The sequence below is a fragment of the Mustela putorius genome, unplaced genomic scaffold, assembly GCF_011764305.1.
Source record: "Mustela putorius furo isolate JIRA1106 unplaced genomic scaffold, ASM1176430v1.1 tig00000275_pilon_pilon_pilon, whole genome shotgun sequence".
Lineage (NCBI taxonomy): Eukaryota > Metazoa > Chordata > Mammalia > Carnivora > Mustelidae > Mustela > Mustela putorius.
The window spans coordinates 15,965,238-15,984,698 of NW_025421341.1; the positions used below are offsets into that span (position 1 = coordinate 15,965,238).

The window sequence follows — 19,461 nt, forward strand, 5'->3', positions numbered from 1 at the left end:
TACAGTTTTAAAAGTGCTGATGTTCCTTCCATGTTTGAATGATATTTGACTTAACATAATATTCTAGCATAGTTTTTTTATTTTTTACTTTTTCTTGTGGTATCAAAAGTTTTATTCTACTGCTTTCCAACTTTGAATGCTGTGGAAAGTCTAAGCTCAGCTTGATTTATTTTTCATAAATAAATGAATTGATCTTTCACCTTGACTATAGAAACCATTCTTTATTTATCTTAGATGTTGAAAATTATTTTTAATTTCCTGAGGCATAATATGCCTTTTCAATCTGCACATTTAAAATGTCTTACTTTTATTTCTGTATACATTTCTCATTTTTTAATTTTATTCCTTATTCTATGCAGCCAGTTTCGTACTTTGGAAATTCTATACATATATTAGATCTCATTTGTTTTACTCCATATCTATATTTTTCTGTCTAGTTCTTTAAAATTATCTCTGTTCATTTTTAATTAATCATTCTTTTCCTCTATGTCCCTTACTATGCTTTCTATAGTCTCGTAATTTTTCCAGTTTGCTGTGATGTTTGTGTGTGTAAAGTTTTCATTTATTTCTTCATGTCTTGATTTCTGCTACCCTATATTTTAGTTCCTTCTGTTTTCTCACCATCCATTCTTTGAATCTTTGTATATATACTTTACACTCTTGTTTTACAGAGGTAATTACTTAAGTTTTTAATTCATGAGAAAATGCAATATGTTTCATCTGACTTATGGCAAACTTTTCTTTTGAGTAATTTGATAGCTTTTTTGACAGCATGTTTGTATTGACCCTACATTGATCCCTCCAACTCATCTTTCAGTAAGGTGAATTTTCCTGGACCAGCTATTTGCAGAAGGCTACTGTAGTGAACAACCTAGAACTGTGTTTTTGGCTAACAAGAAATTTTTATGAGTTAGCTTCATTTTTTCTTCTCATTAGCAGTAGTGAAAAGCAAACACCTTTCCAACTTCACTAAAACACCTTCCCTACTTCCCCAACTTCTAATATAAGCTTGGTTATTGCCTGAAACTTTAGCCTTTAAAAACAAAACAAAACAAAACAAAACACCCCTTTGTTCAACTCATTTTTTTCTGCTTTTCAGAACCAAACTGATAATAAAGAAGTTCCATAAATCACCCCCATACATCTAGTTCCTTCTGCAAATAGAACTTTCTACTTTTCACTTTGGTATATGCATTTTACTTTAGAGAATTGCAATTCTGAGATTTGAAAAGGTGTTTGCATTCATGGCTATCTCCTCTCTGTTTTTGCTCACTACTTAATTTTCAACTGTTATAATACAATTTCCACCTATTGGTTTCCCCTAACTCCAACAAAGATGGAATTTGTGTTTTGACTTTTCATTATTTTTGAAAAGTGGGTAATTTCCAAGAGAAGGTGAAAGAGATACAGATGCTATGTAGGACCCATCATTGAAATGGAAACTTTTTCTTAATATTTTTCTTAAATATTGACCTACTATGCTAACCTAGAAAACAGTGCAGTGAAGTTGTTTTTAGAAAAATGCTGACCATTGACTCTGATATCAAAAAGCTCTATGAATCTTAGTTGTTGTCTGCAAATGAAAACCAACTTTGCAATCCCTAAACATTACTAGTGACTAATGATGATACATTAATAATCAACTAGAGACATAAATGATTTTATATAAATGAAATTTTTATTTTTTTAAGATTTTATTTATCTATTTATTTGAGCAAGAGAGAGCTCAAGTGTGGGGGGAGGGGCAGAAGGAAACTATCCGAAGCTGGCCCCTTGCCCAGCACAGGACCCAATGCAGGGCTGATCTGACAACCTTGAGATCATGATCTGAGCCTAAATCAACAGTCAGTTGGTCAACTGATTGAGCCACCCAGGCACTACTAAAATATTTATTTTAAAAAATAAATTTAAATAATCTTGCTTTTAAATAATCTTGCATAAATTCTATCCATAAACCAGACAAGGAAACTATAATAAAAATGACTGAGTAAAGTGATCCAATAACGTGAAAAAAAAAAAAAAGAAAACTTTCATGCAGTGAAAAAAAGAGATAAAAAAATTAAACTGGAAATTATGATTTGCAATATATATGGTAAGTTAAAGTTTTATAATTTAATATGCAAATATTTCTGACAAAACAACAGTGTAAAGATCAATACAAGATTTAAAAATGAGCAAAAGGACATTTTTCAATCATATTTAACTTCATAAATTTGCATCTAACCTATCCACTTCTTGTGTTTCCAGCTCTATTTTATGTAGTATTGCTGTTTTTAGAAGAAATGCATCAAAATGAAAATAATGATGCCATCTTGACAAGAAAAAAATCATTTGGCTAATAAACATGAAAATATTCAAACAGTATAGCAAAGTAAATAAAAATTAAAATGATGAGGCATCATTTTTTTCCCTATGAGATAAGTAATGCTAAAAAAAGTTATGGTCAGATTAAGGAAAGGGATTTTCACATAAAATATAAATCAGGATGTACATTGGCACTGGCACAAACTTTGACCTTTCATTTATTTATTTATTTATTGTTTTGGCCACTTCAACTCAGAAATTAAATTTCTGGAAATTTTCTTCAGAAAAACTCTGTATAAGAATATTAATCATGATATGGTTCATTTTAATGAAAAATAGGAACAACCTAAATGTCTAACATTCAAGAACTGGATAAATAACTTATGGTTTGTGAATGTCATGAATATTATGTGGCCATTAAAAATGAAACAGATATGGTAGCAACACTTACGGTGAGCACAGCATAACTTGTTGAATGACTTTGTTGATTGTTACACATTGAGATGCACTGTGAGTGTAAAGTGCACTCCACATTTCAAGGATATAATATAGTAAAAGGAATGTAAAATATACTATCTATAATTTTTATATCGAATATGTAGTCAAAGTACAATACTTCAGATATATTAAGTTAAGTAAAATACATTGTTTACATTACATTTACCTGATTCTTTTTATTCCTTTTAACGTGGCTACTAGAAAACTTAAAATTACATACGTGGCTCTATGTTACATGTCTAATGAATAGTGTTGCTCTGAAGAATAAAAGCATGATTTAGTACAGAAGCCACAAATTGGAAGAGAATGCTTAACCCACAGACCTCTGTTGTTGGTTCATGTCATGTTTCAGAACTTTTCCATTAATTGCTCTCATTATATAATAAATAAATAAATAAATAAATAAACAAAATTTGTATGTTTTCTATTATATACATAATTTTTGAAAAATTTTGATATCTAACTTCTCTTGAAAAATTAAAAAATTGGACAAAACTGCATTCATGGATTTGTTTTTGCATAGCAAGAATTTTCTGGAACTGACAGTGACTACCCCTAGCTAGCTGAGAAGTCTCCATTTTGTACAGCTCAGCTGCCAATAAGAAATAAAATCACTCTGCCAAACCTCTGAAGACATTTGAGTTTGAAATCCTTGGGACACATGACAGGATGATGTAAAAGAAGTGGGAATTTTACCCACTAAATTTGTTCTAGCAAATGTTCTCTACATTGAGCAGTTTTCCTTTTTCTAGCTACAAAAATTGATCAACATTTTACAAGGTGAAAATCCCACTGAGCATTTTAACAGTGGCTCATAAATCAGGTAACAAAACCAGAATGAAACCACATCTTGCATTATGGTGCAGAAAATCCTAGTTGTGTTTAATACAGAAGCTGCTCCTTTAAATTTTAGGAACCTCCCAGGGCCTCTCTGCACTATTGGCCTATATGACAGGCTTTAATTAGCACAGATTTTTCACGTTCATGGATAGATTAGAAATTTGGAAGTACTTAATGAAAAAGGTCTGTTACCTTGACCAGTCTGAAATTGCAGTTAGAGGACATTTGCTTGCTCCAAAGGCTGACTGCATACAAATATTTGAATATTAACACTACACATACAGAAATGAAGTTTTAGGCTTTTTACTAAAGGAATATTCATTTTGATCCACTGTTAATAACCCCAAAGAATGTGAGTGGTATCTCTATGTAATACCTATGAATTAACTATAACTAGATTTTTTGACACTCATTCAGTCATCATAGCTTCCCTTTTGCCTGTTGAATTAAAGAAAATGAGGTGAAAAACAATCCTATTTCTCTTCTGTAGCTTGCTCTGCAAATGCAGTTTAAAGCCTAATAGGATAGAGACTAGCAAATAAATAGATAAATAGAGACATAGATGTATGCCTGCATGCATGAGTGGCACATATATACATAAGTAAAGAAGTAGAATGGTTCCACATTATTCTAAGTGCAATGAAGAAAAATGAGCTGAGGTAAAGAATGATATGAGGAGATAAAGTGGTGGTCAGGAAAGATCTCTTGGAGGAGGTAGAATTTTAGGTGAGCTCCGAAGGAAGAGAAGTAGAGAGATAGATGAAGTGTAGAAGAATGTTTCAAGAAGAAGGAAGAGCATCTTCAAAAACCTCAAGCCAGGCATGTGTATTCCAGAAATGAAAGAAGACCAGTATGGCTGGGACCAATGCAGACCTGGCCGCCCGGCCTGGGAGATATGGAGTGGACTTGCCTAGATACCATCATCCTGACTCTGACATGGTGACATCATAGTGGAAGCAGCTGGACCCCACCATCCAGGCAGACTGTCCACATGCTTAGCATAAACTACACAGCCCACAACATTCACCAGACAAGCAAGACTACACCAACAGTCCATCCTGTATTTCCAGAGGCTTCTCACTTAGTCTTGAACAGTTCCCTCTTTTGTTTTTCTTTTTGGCTTTACAAAATCTACTCTTTCTCCAACCTCCTCTTCCAGAGCTAAGACTCTGCTAAATTGGGCTCCTTATTGGACACTAAAACTTTCCCACTCTGTGCTCATTATTTAGACTCTTGATGTTTATGTTTTCTTTAATATTTAAATAGAAGAACTTAGCTACAGAGCAATAGGGATGAACTGGGAAAGTAGGAGTCAAAGAACATAGGAATGGAAAGAAGTTTGGGTTTCATTTGAAGTATAAATTCAGGTAACTGAAGGGCATTAAAGTACAGAATACGACAAACCCAATTTATATTTTAAGATGATTGTCCTCACTGTTTATAAAAAAACATTTGAAGATGGGTAAGAATAGGAGCAGCATAGAGATGTTAAGGAGGGAAGTATATTTGGTATAGGTGTGGCTGTGCTTTGAATGGATGTGAGATTAACATTAACAATTGCTAACAATAAATGTTGGCAATTTCAACAATTGATGAAAAGAAAAAAAATCAATAGTTATTGAATGCAAGCTACTTTATATGTTTCCTACATCAAATCTTTATCCAAGCCTATATGTGCGATTGAGCTCATTTCATAGTTAAGAAAATGCAGACTTGAAACAGGTTGCCTAAAGTCACACAGTACGCAGCTGAGATCCAAATCAGATTGTAGGATTACTGAGCTTGTATTCTCATATATATAAATTTAATTAACAAGCATTGCTTAGAGCCCGTTGTTTGCAAAGTTATGCACTGTTACTCAAAAATGGAAAACCAATGACTAAAAAAACCTTAAGCCTTTATTTACTATTATGTGATTTAAAACATAACTATGATTTTTTCTATAAAAAGAATGTAAAGTGGTAACTCAAACATCTCAAGTTTTTAATTTGTCTTATTATCAATGGGATTTTTAATAGGTATACCGCAGTTCTGCATCTCAAAAATAGCTTCACATAAAGTTTGAAGGAAACCACCTTAAATCAAACATGTTTTCTTTAAAAATCCCTAGCGAGGTGATTCTAGCTTCTTCAAAGACAGGAATGGGTAGGAGATAGTGGAAGAAATCAAACCATGATCTAAATAAAGGACTATTGATTTGCCAGTAGCTTTTCTAAAGCTTTTTTTTTTTTTTTTTTTTTTTTTTGTGACTGAACAACATGGATATAGTCAGGAAGATGGATTACTATCCTCACAGTCATGCAAGTGAGTCACCTCTGGACCCACATCAGGAACATTCACTACCTGTTCACCCGGCCACATTGTTCCTTCCCACTATTCCTTACTTGTTGGTTATGAGGAAGGAGAATTTATTTTATGCCCTAATCACAACTGTTAGCACATCTTTTTCTACGTGTCTTTGCTTTTTTTTTTTTTTTCAGATAAATATTTTATCAATTTATTTGAGACCAACATAGAGAGAGCACAGGCAGGACGAGTAGGATCAAAGAGAGAGGGAGAAGCAGACTCCCCGCTGGGCAGGAAACCTGACACGGGGTCTTAATCCCAGGACCCTGAGATCATGACCTGAGGTGAAGGCAGACACTTAACTAACTGAGTCACCCAGGTGTCCCCCGTCTGTCTTTGCTTTCTGTTTGCTTGTTTCATTTTTATTTATTTTTTATTTTTTATGTTATTTATTTTTTATCAAAAATCAAGTTTTTGATATTTGTATCCTTTTAGTTCAAGCTACTCACTCAGGAAGGCAAATTATCTTCAGCATTAGAATGGAGAAACACACACATTTTGCCTTCTAAGTCATTCCACTGGGGCACTCAATTGCCCTGCTCTGGGCACTTGGCTACAAAAGTATCACTGTGTCAAGTGGTAAGAGGGAGTATGCAAACCCACTTACTCAAAAACAAAGAAGCTTTCAGTAATACCGCGTCTCACCTATTTTTCCCTTCTTCCTGCCCAGACTTCACACCCCATTCTGGCAAAATAGCCCCAGTGGAAATGTTTTCTTTCTGCCTTAACCCCCCACTTCCATGAAATTAATTAAATGATGTCATGCTTCATTTTATCTGATTTGGAAGCAATTCATCACCCTTTTGCTGGTTGTATTAGTCCAAGTGATCAGCATATTAATTCATTTGTGAAAATAAGCTCAAGGGTAATTACAGTGAGGAGGTTTAATGCCTAAACGTGTTAATGTCTGTAATCAGAAGTATTTTCTCAGTACGGAACAATTGTTAGACAATTACTGTTGGATATGATTGCCCTGGTAGACAACAGACACGGTGTCAAGAGGGAAATAGCACAAGCTTGTTTTGCAAGTACTGTATTATCAGCAAGTTCTCTCATTTTCTCTCCAACAATATTTTCTACTATGTTCAGCTCATGTAGAGTCATCCTAATACTTACTCTCTACATTGTTGATTAAGTAAAAAAGTTGTATTTGTTATGTAAAAATATCACAGGAGACAGCTTGGCACTTCCTGAAAGACTTACCCTTTTCTTATTCTTTCTCTTCTGGTGCTTTGATTTCTTCCTGCATAAAATTACCAACTTAATAGCTTCCTTTTATTTCCCAATATGCCCCAGAGTCTCCATTACTTTTTTTTTTTTTCCTGTAGTGAGAAGATTCTCATGTCTGACTGAATATCAAGACCCAAATATTTTTAACAGAGTGCAATCCCTCTCGATTAGCAAGTTGCAGTGAAATGGATAAACACAGTGGGAGAACATGATTATTGATTATCACTCATTATGCAGCTGGAGTGATTTTGAATGTGAATTTGGATTTAATTTCCATTACTTTTCATTCCTTTTTCAATTTTTTTTAAAAGCTTTATGATATAACTAAAAATGGAAATGGAGTCATAGCTTCCTTTCTATATGGTATTGTTTTCCTGGACCTCTTTTAGGCATGTATGGGTTTATATCAAGAGGGAACAGAATATGCCACTTTGACCTGTGGATTATTTTGAGCTGAAGGAAATGAAGATCCAGCTGGCTCAAAAATACATTTACCTCAGGTGTCTGGTGTCAACTACCTCTGTAAAATAATGACCTTTCCTTCTCTTTGACCTTTCAAATATCACTAAGGAGTCTCTCATGGGCATATTCTAACTAGGAATCAAATGAAGAGAGATTTTGGGAAATGTAGTTCCTTGCTTCTGCTTTGCAATACTTTAAAATGCAGAAATTACTTGGAAAATATAATGAATCATTATGAAACAGAAATAAAATTCTAAGAACACACAAAAATGTATAAATGAATGTTCATAACAATTATTCATAATAGCCAGAAATGAAAACAACTCAAATGTCTATCAGCTGAAAGATGGATAAACAAATGTGGTATATCTTTAAAATAGAATATTATTCAGCCCTAAAAAGAATGAAGTACTGGTACCTGATGCACATTGTGTCTCTGGACTCCTGGTTTTGTCCAATGGATCTCCGTGTTTATTACTTTCCAACAGAAGGCATCCCTAGATTTTAGTTGACTTATTCTTATGGAGAATACATATCTACATATCTACATTTCTGAACTTTCCCCCCCTTTTTTTGAGTGTAACACTTGTGGCTTTCATTTATCCCTAACATTTGAGAGCTGTCCCTAACTCTTGATTCCATGTCCCCAAAAGGAATAGTAGTCTATCTAGAGTTATGATTACCTGGTTTACAAAACCATGAATATAATGAACCACTAACTAAAAACAGCTTCCACAATGTCTCTATTACTGTATGAATCCTTTCAAATTGGTCTTTATGGAAGAAATTTTAAAATGTTATTTGAGGAAGGAGGAGTCAAGGTGGCAGAGGAATAGCAGGCTGAGATGACATCAGGCAGTAGGAGTTCAGCTAGATAGTTATCAAAACATTCCAAATGCCTACAAATCCAACAGGAGATCGAAGAGAAGAAGAGCAGCAATTCTAGAAACAGAAAATCGACCACTTTCTGAAAGTATTTTATTCTCTTGTTCATATATTCTTATCTACATAAAATGACTAGGTGGAAAAACTCACCACCAAAAAAAAAAAAAAAGAAACAAGAGGCAGTACCAAAGGCTAGGGACCTAATCAATATGGATGTTGGTAATATGTCAGATCCAGAGTTCAGAATGATGATTCTCAAGGTGCTAGCTGGGTTCAAAAAAGGCATGGGAAATATTAGAAAAACCCTGTCTGGAGAAATAAAAGCCCTTTCTGGAGAAATAAAAAAACTAAAATCTAACCAAGCTGAAATAAAAAAAAGCTATTAATGAGGTTCAATAAAAAATGGAGGCTCTTACTGCTAGGATAAATGAAGCAGAAGAGAAAATTAGTGATATAGAAGACCAAATGATAGAGCATAAAGACCGAGCAAAAGAGAGACAAACAACTACTGGACCACGAGGGGAGAATTCAAGAGATAAGTGATACCATAAGATGAAACAACATTAGAATAATTGGGATTCCAGAAGAAGAAGAAAGAGAGAGTGGGGCAGAAGGTATATTGGAGCAAATTATTATAGAGAATTTCCCTAATATGGAAAGGGAACAAGCTTCAAAATCCAGGAGGTGCAGAGAATCTCCCTCAACATCAATAAGAATAGGTCCACACCCTATCATCTAATAGTAAAACTTACAAGTCTTAGTGACAAAGAGAAAATCCTGAAAGCAGCCTGAAACAAGAAGTCTGTAACATACAATGGTAAAAATATTAAACTGGCAGCAGACTTATCCACAGAGACCTGGCAGGACAGAAAGAACTGGCATAATATATTCAGAACACTAAATGAGAAAAACATGCTGCCAAGAATACTATAATCAGCTAGGTTATCACTGAAAATAGAAGAAAAGATAAAAAGCTTCCAGGACAAACAAAAACTCAAAGAACTTGTAAACACCAAACCAGCTCTACAGGAAATATTGAAAGGGGTCCTCTAAGCAAAGAGAGAGCCTAAAAGTAGTAGACTGAAAAGGAACAGAGATAATATACAGTAATAGTCACCTTACAGGCAACACAATGACACTAAATTCATATCTCTCAATAGTTACCCTGAATGTTAATGGGCTAAATGCCCCAATCAAAAGATACAGGGTATCAGAATGGATAAAAAAACAAAACCCATCAATATGCTATCTATAAGAAACTCATTTTAAACCAAAAGACACCTCCAGATTTAAAGTGAGAGGGTGGAAAACAATTTACCATGCTAATGGACATCAAAAGAATGCTGGGGTGGCAATCCTTTATCAGTTAAATTAGATTTTAAGTCAAAGACTAGACTAAGAGATGAAGAAGAACACTATGTCATACTAAAAAATAAGATCTAACAATTTTTTTTAATATTTATGCCCCTAACATGGGAGCAGCCAACTACATAAACCAATTAATAAAAAAATCAAAGAAACACATTGAAAATAATACAATAATAGTAGGGGACTTTAACACCCTCCTCACTGGAATGGACAGAACATCCAAGTAAAAGTTCAGTAAGGAAATGAAGGCCTTAAATGACACACTGGACCAGATGGACATCATAGATATATTCAGAACATTCCATCCTGAAGCAACAAAATACACATTCTTCTCTAGTGCACATGGAACATTCTTCAGAATAGATCATATCCTGGGTCACAAATCAGGTCTCAACTTGTACCAAAATATTGGGGAGCATTCCCTGCATGTTTTCAGGCCACAATTCTCTGAAGCTAGAACTCAATCACAACAGACAATTTGGAAAGAACTCAAATACATGGAGACTACAGAGCATCCTACTAAAGAAAGAATGGGTTAGCCAGGAAATTAAAGAAGAATTGAAAAAATTCATGGAAACATATGATAATGAAAACACAACTATTCAAAATCTGTGGGACACAGGAAAGGCAGTCCTGAGAGGAAAATATATAGCGATACAAGCCTTTCTCAAGAAAAAAGAAAGGTCTGAAATACACAACCTAAACCTACACCTAAAGGAGCTGGAGAAAGAACAACAAAAAAAGTCTAAACCCAGCAGGAGAATAGAAATCATAAAGATTAGAGCAAAAATCAATGAAATAGAAACAAACAAAAAACAAAAAACAAAACAAAACAAAAATAGAACAAATCAATGAAACTAGGAGCTGGGTCTTTGAAAGAATTAATAAGATTGACAAACCCCTGGCCAGACTTATCAAAAAGAAAAGAGAAAGGACCCAAATAAATAAAATCATGAATGACAGAGGAGAGATCACAACCAACACCAAAGACATACAAACAATTATAAGAACATATTATGAGCAACTATACACCAACACATTTGACAATCTGGAAGAAATGGATGCATTCCTAGAGACATATAAACTACCACAACTGAACCAGGATGAAATAGAAAACCTTAACAGACCCATCACCAGTAAGGAGATTGAAGCTGTCTTCAAAAATCTCCCAAGAAACAAGAGCCAGGGCCAGATGGCTTCCGAGGAGAATTCTACTAAGCATTTAAAGAAGAATTAATTCCTATTCTCCCGAAACTGTTCCAAAAAATAGAAATGGAAAGAAAACTTCCAAACTCATTTTATGAGGCCAGCATTACCTTAAGTCCAAACCAAAGACCCCATCAACAAGGAGAATTACCGATCAATATCCTTGATGAAAACAAATGCAAAAATTCTCACCAACATACAGCCAATAGGATCCAACAGTACTTTAAAAGGATTATTCACTATGACGAATTGGGATTTATCCCAAGGCTGCAAGGTTGGCTCAATATCCACAAATCAATCAATGATACAATACATTAATAAAAGAAAGAACAAGAACCATATAATATTTTCAATACATACTGAAAAAGCATTTGACAAAGTACAGCATCCTTTCTTTCTTTCTTTTTTTTTTTTAAGATTTATTTATTTGACAGAGAGAAATCACAAGTAGACAGAGAGGCAGCCAGAGAGAGAGAGAGAGGGAAGCAGGCTCCCTGCTGAGCAGAAAGCCTGATGCGGGACTTGATCCCAGGACCCTGAGATCATGACCTGAGCCGAAGGCAGCGGCTTAATCCACTGAGCCACTCAGGCGCCCCTACAGCATCCTTTCTTGATCAAAACTTTTCAAAGGGTAGGGATAGAGGGTACATACCTCAATATCATCAAAGCCATCTATGAAAAACACACAGCGAATATCATTCTCAATGGAAAAAAATCTGAGAGCTTTTCCACTAAGGTCAGGAACATGGCAGGGATGTCTATTATCACCACTGCTATTCAATAAAGTACTAGAAGTCCTAGCTTCGGCAATCAGACAACAAAAAGAAATTAAAGGTATCCAAATCGGTGAAGAAGTCAAACTATCACTCTTTGCAGATGATATGATACTTTATGTGGAAAATCCAAGACTCCACTCCAAAACTGCTAGAACTTGTACAGGAATTCAGTAAAGTATCAAGATATAAAATCAATGCACAGAAATTATTTGCATTTCTATACACCAACAACAAGAGAGAAGAAAGAGAAATTAAGGAGTCAATCCCATTTACAATTGCATCCAAAACCATAAGATACCTAGGAATAAACCTAACCAAAGAGCCAAAGAATCTGTACTCAGAAAACTATAAAGTGCTCATGAAAGAAATTGAGGAAAACAAAAAGAAATGGAAAAACATCCCATGCTCATGGATTTGAAGAACAAATATTGTGAAAATGTCTATGTTAGCTGAAGCAATCTACATGTTTAATGCAATCCCTATAAAAATACCATCCATTTTTTCAAAGAAATAGAACAAATAATCCTAAAATTTATATGGAACCAGAAAAGACATCATATAGCCAGAGGAATGTTGAAAAAAAAAAGCCAAAGTTGGTGACATCACAATTCCAAACTTCAAGCTGTATTACAAAGCTGTCATCATCAGTATGGTACTGGCACAAAAGCAGACACATAGATCAGTAGAACAGAATAGAGAGCCCAGAAATGGACCCTCAACTCTATGGTCAACTAATTTTTGACAAGACAGGAAAAAATGTCCAATGGATAAAAGACAGTCTCTTCAACAAATGGTTTTGGGAAAATTGGACAGCCACATGCAGAAAAATGAAACTGGACCACTTTCTTACACCACACACAAAAATAGACTCCAAATGGATGAAAGACCTCAATGTGAGAAAGGAATCCATCAAAATCCTCAAGGAGAACATAGGCAGCAACCTCTTCGACCTCAGCCACAGCAACTTCTTCTAGAAACATCAACAAAGGCAAGGGAAGCAAGGGCAAAACTAAACTATTGGGACTTCATCAAGATCAAAAGCTTTTGCACAGCAAAGGACACAGTCAATAAAACCAAAAGACAACTGACAGAATGGGAAAAGATATTTGCAAACAACATATCAGATAAAGGGTTGGTATCCAAAATCTGTAAAGAACTTATCAAACTCAACACCCAAAGAACAAAGAATCCAATCAAGAAATGGGCAGAAGACATGAACAGACATTTCTGCAAAGAAGAGATCCAGATGATCAACAGACACCAGATGGTCAACAGACACATGAAAAAGTGCTCCAATATCACTTGGCATCAGGGAAATACAGATCAAAACCACGAGATACCACCTCATGCCAGTCACAATGGCTAAAATTAACAAGTCAGGAAAGGACAGATGCTGGCGTGGAGGTGGATAAAGGGAAACCCTCCTACACCATTGGTGGGAATGCAAGCTGGTGCAGCCACTCTGGAAAACAGCATGGAGGTTCCTCAAAAAGTTGAAAATAAACATCACTTTTTAAACATTTTATTTATTTATTTATTTGAGAAAGAACAATAGCAAGAGTTCAAGCAGGGAAGAGATCAAGAAGCAGGTTTCCTGTGAGGAGGATGACTGATGTGGGGCTCAAACCCGGGACCCTGGGATCATGACCTGAGCTGAAGGCAGATGCTTAAGTGACTGAGCCTTCCAGGTGCCCCAACTTAACACTTTTTATATCCTTATCTTACCTCCCCCCCAATTTCTCTCTATAAAGTTCTTTGTGCTCAGTCTTTGACATAATCATTTAAATTATGAATGAATTTGAATATTGAGTAAGTTCCTATTATATTCTGGGTATAGTTAGAGCTGGGGTCTAACAATTTTTAAATGTTCCTACTCTCATATAGTATAATTTTGAAGAGGAGATAGAAATACAAAAAAGGAAGGAAGGAAGGAAGGAACGAATAAATTATATAATATTAAACCACATAATGGCAAGAACTAAAAGGAAAACAAAATATATTAAATATATAAAAATAAAAACTGAAGTAATATTTTGAATGGAATCATCAGGGAAGAACTCCGATAAAATGACAGTTGAGAAGAGATTCCCGTGGAGTAAGAGAGTAAGCAAATGCAATGGTTTTGAAAAAACTGTTGTAAAAAATGACAGATCTTGTATGATTGTCAGCATGTGCAATTCCCTGTCAATGTAGTAAAACTTCAACCTTGGGGTCAGCCAATCGTTCGTCTCTATTCCTGCCCTAAGCTACCGAGAGGTACTGGAAAATATCTAATGACCAAGGAGGTAAGTCTTCCACAACCAATTCAGTCTTCTATTCAGTTGAGTTCTGGGATGCTCCCCATCATTCATTCTCATTTTTACAGTCAGAGTTCTCTCCAATCCCTACCAGAGCTACCTCAAATCTTCTCCACGCTCCTTCCTTCTCTCCCTTCCTTCCTTTTTTTTTTTTCCAGAAAAAAAAAATTTATAGAATTTATTATTAAATACTCTTACAAATTCCTGCCATAACGTAGCAAGATTCTTACACATGCAATTTAATTTTTCTTCTCCTCTCTTGTTTCTAATGGAAAATGTGTTGCATTGCTAGTGTCAGCCCAAACTTTTGGTTTATCAGGAGCTCTGCTCTTCCTTGTGTCTTCAATCTTTTCTTTTCTACTGGCTATATATATATATATATATATATATATATATATATATTTAAATACATGCATACTTGATCTTAAAACACTTTCTTAACCCCCATTTTGCATCTTCTATCCAGGCACTTTTTCACCATTTATTTTATTTTATTTTATTTAGTTAAGTAAATTCATTTATTTAATATGTGATGGCATTGTGCTAGGCTCTGGATTTACACTACTGAGTAAGATAGAAAATAAAATAAAAACACTAATTGATATCCAATTTAAGCTGTGACCAAAGTTTTAAAGAAGAAAAAAATCCAGTGCTATAAAAAGAAGCTCTCTCCTTTAAGACCTAACATAGTCTAGAAATTCAGAGAAGTTTCCCTAAAGGAACAATGTGCTCCAAAGTAATGGATTTTGGAGGGATGGTTTTTCAGGTTCAGGGAGCAGCATGTACAAAGTCCACGACATGGGAAAATTCTAGATTAATGTGGCTAAGATGAGGAAGGAAGAGGCAACTGTGTAATTTACCATCCAATCTTGGACCTTTAGACAGTAAAGTGGGGTAATAAAAATCTTTTAAAATATATAGATTTCTAAACTACTTATTAAAGAGTAAATTTGGGGTGACTGTGTGGCCTAGTCAGTTAAGCCTCTGACTCTTGATTTCTGCTCAGGTCTTGAATCTCAGGGTTGTGAGATTAGCTTTGCCTTGGGCTCCATGCTGCCCATGGAGTCTGCTGCAGATTCTTTCTCTTCCTCTGCCCCTCCCCCTATTTGTACTCATTCTCTCTCTCTCTCTCTCTCAAAAAAAAAAAAAGGCAAAAAAGCTAAAAAGCAAATTGACCTTATTTTATTCATAGTTTTGTAAGCTCTTTCTAAAAAGTAAAAAATAATATTACACACAAAAAAACTCACGAATAGTGTATGTAATTAATTTTTAATTAACAGACTTTGCATTTTAACACTTGATTAAACATGAAAGGTAACCAGCACTAGCCCATCTCACTTTGCCTAACATGTTCCAGCCTAGACATAACACCTTTCTTCCAAGACAGGACGCAAGATGCTCACTCAGAAGCATCCCTAGACACCAGCAGCTGAGAATATCTGACCCAATCCGGTCTAAGGTGGTGATGGTGGAAGTACTTAGAGCTGCTCCCTCTCCTGGCTTCTTGTTACACCCCTTAAACCTGGAAGCATATGGAGCTATTCAACCACCAGTCAGTGAGAAACCTGGGAAATTAATTTACATGTAGATGGAATATATGTGGGAAACAGATGCTGAGCGGTCCTTTCAAGTGTACTGAAAGTGATTTAAATGTTCTTGCTGTAACGGACTTTTTATTGTAGGATATAAATTTATACCTCTTTACTTAATTGCTTATTAATGCTTTTTTTAAATTTTAGAATAATTTCTTTTGATAACAATGAGTTAAAATAAAAGTTCATGATAATGAACAATTAAGTACTGAATTTCTGTTACTCACAGGGTCTAGAAGGGCTGTGTAACAATTTCCAAGTGTCCGTGTCTACATGGTACAATTATTTGCAAATAACGTATTTATTATCATCTTATAATTGTATAATTGTTGCAAACAGCATATTCTAGTACAAAGAAACAACTTTTTGACCTACCATTTGAAGAGTAAGTAGTTCTGTTTTAAAATAAATAAGCCAGAGGGAATAATTATGGCTTTTATATAACGTAGAGCTAATGTTACTTTAAATAAACAAACGAAGACCAGAGTAGAGGAAAATAAGATTCCATATCTAAAAATAAACAAGCAAAACATTAAGCAATTTCAGGGGAAAGTAATTGTCCATTGGCCAAGTAGATCTCAAAAAAGGAAAAGTATAATCTAGTATTGAATATGCCCTCCTAGCTAATTAGTACAGAGAATGGAATTTCCAAAGGCTGGGTAAAATTTCCCCGTAGGGTGCATTGACATAACTTTGAGAGTTTGAACTCACATGGCAAGACTGGTTGGTTTGTTTAATTCCATATCAAGGCTCCTTCTCTTTGATTTTTTTTATACTCTTGGTTGTGTTATGCTAACCTATCCTGAGATTTATAGTTCATTGATCCCTTGGTAGATATTATTGAAATGAGTCCAATTTATAATAAAAATCTTATAACTGAAGTTAAACACAGAAAAAGAAGTTAAAAACCTTCTTGATTTCTCATGTATATACCAACCAGATGGGTGAGATATCTTTAAAATAAAATCTGACATGTTAGTATTTCTGACTAATGTTTCTTAAATCTGAAAAATAAATTCATGACCGCACTTTAAAACCATCTTTGCAGTGTTCACAGAGGCAGTCTCCATTATAATATTATTTCTGAATTTTTCATTTGCTGCCATGGGCTGTTCGCATTTTCTATATCCATTTATTACTTCCAGACAGCTTACTTCAGTAAATTGAAATGATTATATTTTTTAATAAACTGCTCTAGTCATGATCTCTAGCCTTCATGTTACCCAAAATTTTCTGAAAAGCTAAGAAAAGAAAGATATAGAATTTTTCTTTAGGAATGACATTGAAGATACAGACTGGCTTTTATGTGCTAGCTAGTCAATGTTTTCATGCCTCAGTGTTAAGATGTCAAAACCATTTACCAGAATTAGCTCAGAATTCTCCTACATTCCGCCCAAACTGACCTTTAAAATTCTTTCCTTTACTGAGTTATCCTCTGATCATAGGCAGAGTTAATACCCAGTCAAGTGCTATATTTCTGAATATGTATAAGATATTCAAGGCCCTGAGTATGGATTAAAGAACAGCCATGTCTTCATTGGCACATCAACTTTTCCTCTCAAAAGCACATCTTTGCCTTATTCCTATTATATTACATGGTTATCATTTCTATAACACTTTTTATCATTATTATAAACTCATATTATTTTATGGGTTATTTTTTCAGCTTATCTGAAAAAAACACATCTTTCAGTGGATCCAGTGATCCTTTTTCTGCAGACTTACACTTGAATAGCTGTTACTCCTAACAGTCAGAATGATTCCAGGTCAGAGTGATTTCCACCATCAATTCATTATCCACTACCTGTGCTGGGATTTCCACTGGGCTCATTCTTGGGTCTCCTACCTCTGTCATTCTTAACTTCTCATCAGGGATTCCATTCCTGGCTATCACTTGAACTGCTACCTGAACATAGATTGTCCTTAAATTTGTATCTCCTACTCAGACTTATCTTCCTAGCACTGAACTGGCATATTGAACTGCCTAGGACAGTGTTTCAATGGTCGTCTATGAAACTGAACCTATAGTTACCTGTGTCAAGCAATAAAGCGTTTTTTTTTTTTTTTTTTTTCCTAATTCAGACAAAGGCAGCACCATCTATCCAGTTACAATAATCATAAATTTGGGAATCTTCCTTAACACTTTTTTTAATCACCAAATCTAGTTATAAGAATATGTCTGTATCTGTATCTCTATCATCTTCACTTCCTTACACCATCATTCCCACTCTAGTTTAAGCTGCCACCATCTCTCAGATGGACCCCTGAAAATAGTCTCGTACCCAGTCAAGCCTCTACTCTGGCACCCTTTAAACTGTTCTCACTTCATGCAGATAGAGTATTAGATTCCAAATGCAAATCTGGGGCACCTGACTGGCTCAGTCGGTAAAGCATGCAACTCTTGATCTGAGGGTTGTGAGTTCAAGCCCCATGTTGGTTGTAGAAACTACCCAAATGTAAATCTGATTATGGAAGTAATCTGCATAAACACTTCAGCAATTTACCATTGTTCTTAGGAGAAAGATCAAAATCCTTAATCTGATCTCTGACGGACTGCATGGTCTGAGCTTTATTTTCCAGCATCATCTCAAGTTTCTCTCTTCTTTCTTCTTATTGGCCTATCATCTATCCTCTTTCTGCCAAGAACCCCTTGGCTTGACCCTTTATATTTTCTGCTTTCTTTCACTTATGTGCTCTTTCTTGCCCTATTTATTCAAATAATTACAACTAGTCTCTAACATACTGTTTAGTTAGCATATCCATAAGGTGTGTGTATGTCTGTGTGTGTGTATTTGTGTGTATGTGCGTGTTTGCAGATGGAGAAGAAATTGTTGAAACTAAAGGCAAAGATGGGATAAGAATTAATCTTTATGAGTTGAAGCCATAATAAGTGATTTTTCTCTTTTTTTCCTTATCATTGTCATCATCACCATCCACTTACATTCACTGAATGTTTGCAATGCGCCAGGCATTAACCTAAGGACTTTACACGCATTAATCAATGCATTATCTCATTTGTCCCATTTTTCTTAGGAGAAATTGAATCTCATCAAAGGGAAGACATCAAGGTGGAGTTGTAAATTCAAATCCAAACTTGTCTGATTCCTGAGCCTGAGGCCATATTCTCTCTCAATCCCACAGACCTAATATAACTCACCTTCTCTTGGGAACTGCCTCCAGCTTTACCCACGAAAATCAGTGCATGTTTAATCATCAATCTGATCCCATGAGCTAGTGCTTTTGTTTAGCACTTCTTATTTCTCACTTTTATTGTGGTGAATTATTTATGACTTACCTTCCTCTTTAAAGCAGGTGCCAAGTCTTGCTCCTTTCTGTATCACCACATAGCACCTAGAATAGGGACTTAAACATGACAGATGGTCAAAAATATTGAAGTATTATATAACTGTGTTTACTGAACTAAGGTTGGTCTATGGACAGTTATGATTATTAAAGAAATCCATATTCCTGGGGTCAATTACCAAAAAATTGTTGAATCAGAATGAGGTAAAGTGATAAAGCACAGGCAACATGTTTTTGTAAAAATCCTCATGTGATCCTAAAAATAGAAGATTTGGAGGACTCATTGAATTTGATAGGATGCTACCAGCCCTGAGAGTTGGGCCTCTACCATCAGCTCCATAACATGAGACTACC

The 19,461-nt window shown here is 35.0% G+C and overlaps 1 long non-coding RNA gene across 1 annotated transcript in view; it reads right to left on the reverse strand.

Annotated features, from left to right (window-relative positions):
• The window catches only part of LOC101673633, a 42,777-nt gene extending 23,326 nt beyond the window's left edge, over nt 1-19,451 (reverse strand). Inside the window, exons 1-2 of the long non-coding RNA XR_001181977.2 lie at nt 19,287-19,451; nt 19,100-19,167 (exon numbers count right to left, since the gene is read on the reverse strand). This is a non-coding gene — a long non-coding RNA (uncharacterized LOC101673633). The remainder of the gene's footprint in view (nt 1-19,099; nt 19,168-19,286) is intronic.
• Between the last annotated feature and the right edge of the window lie 10 nt (nt 19,452-19,461).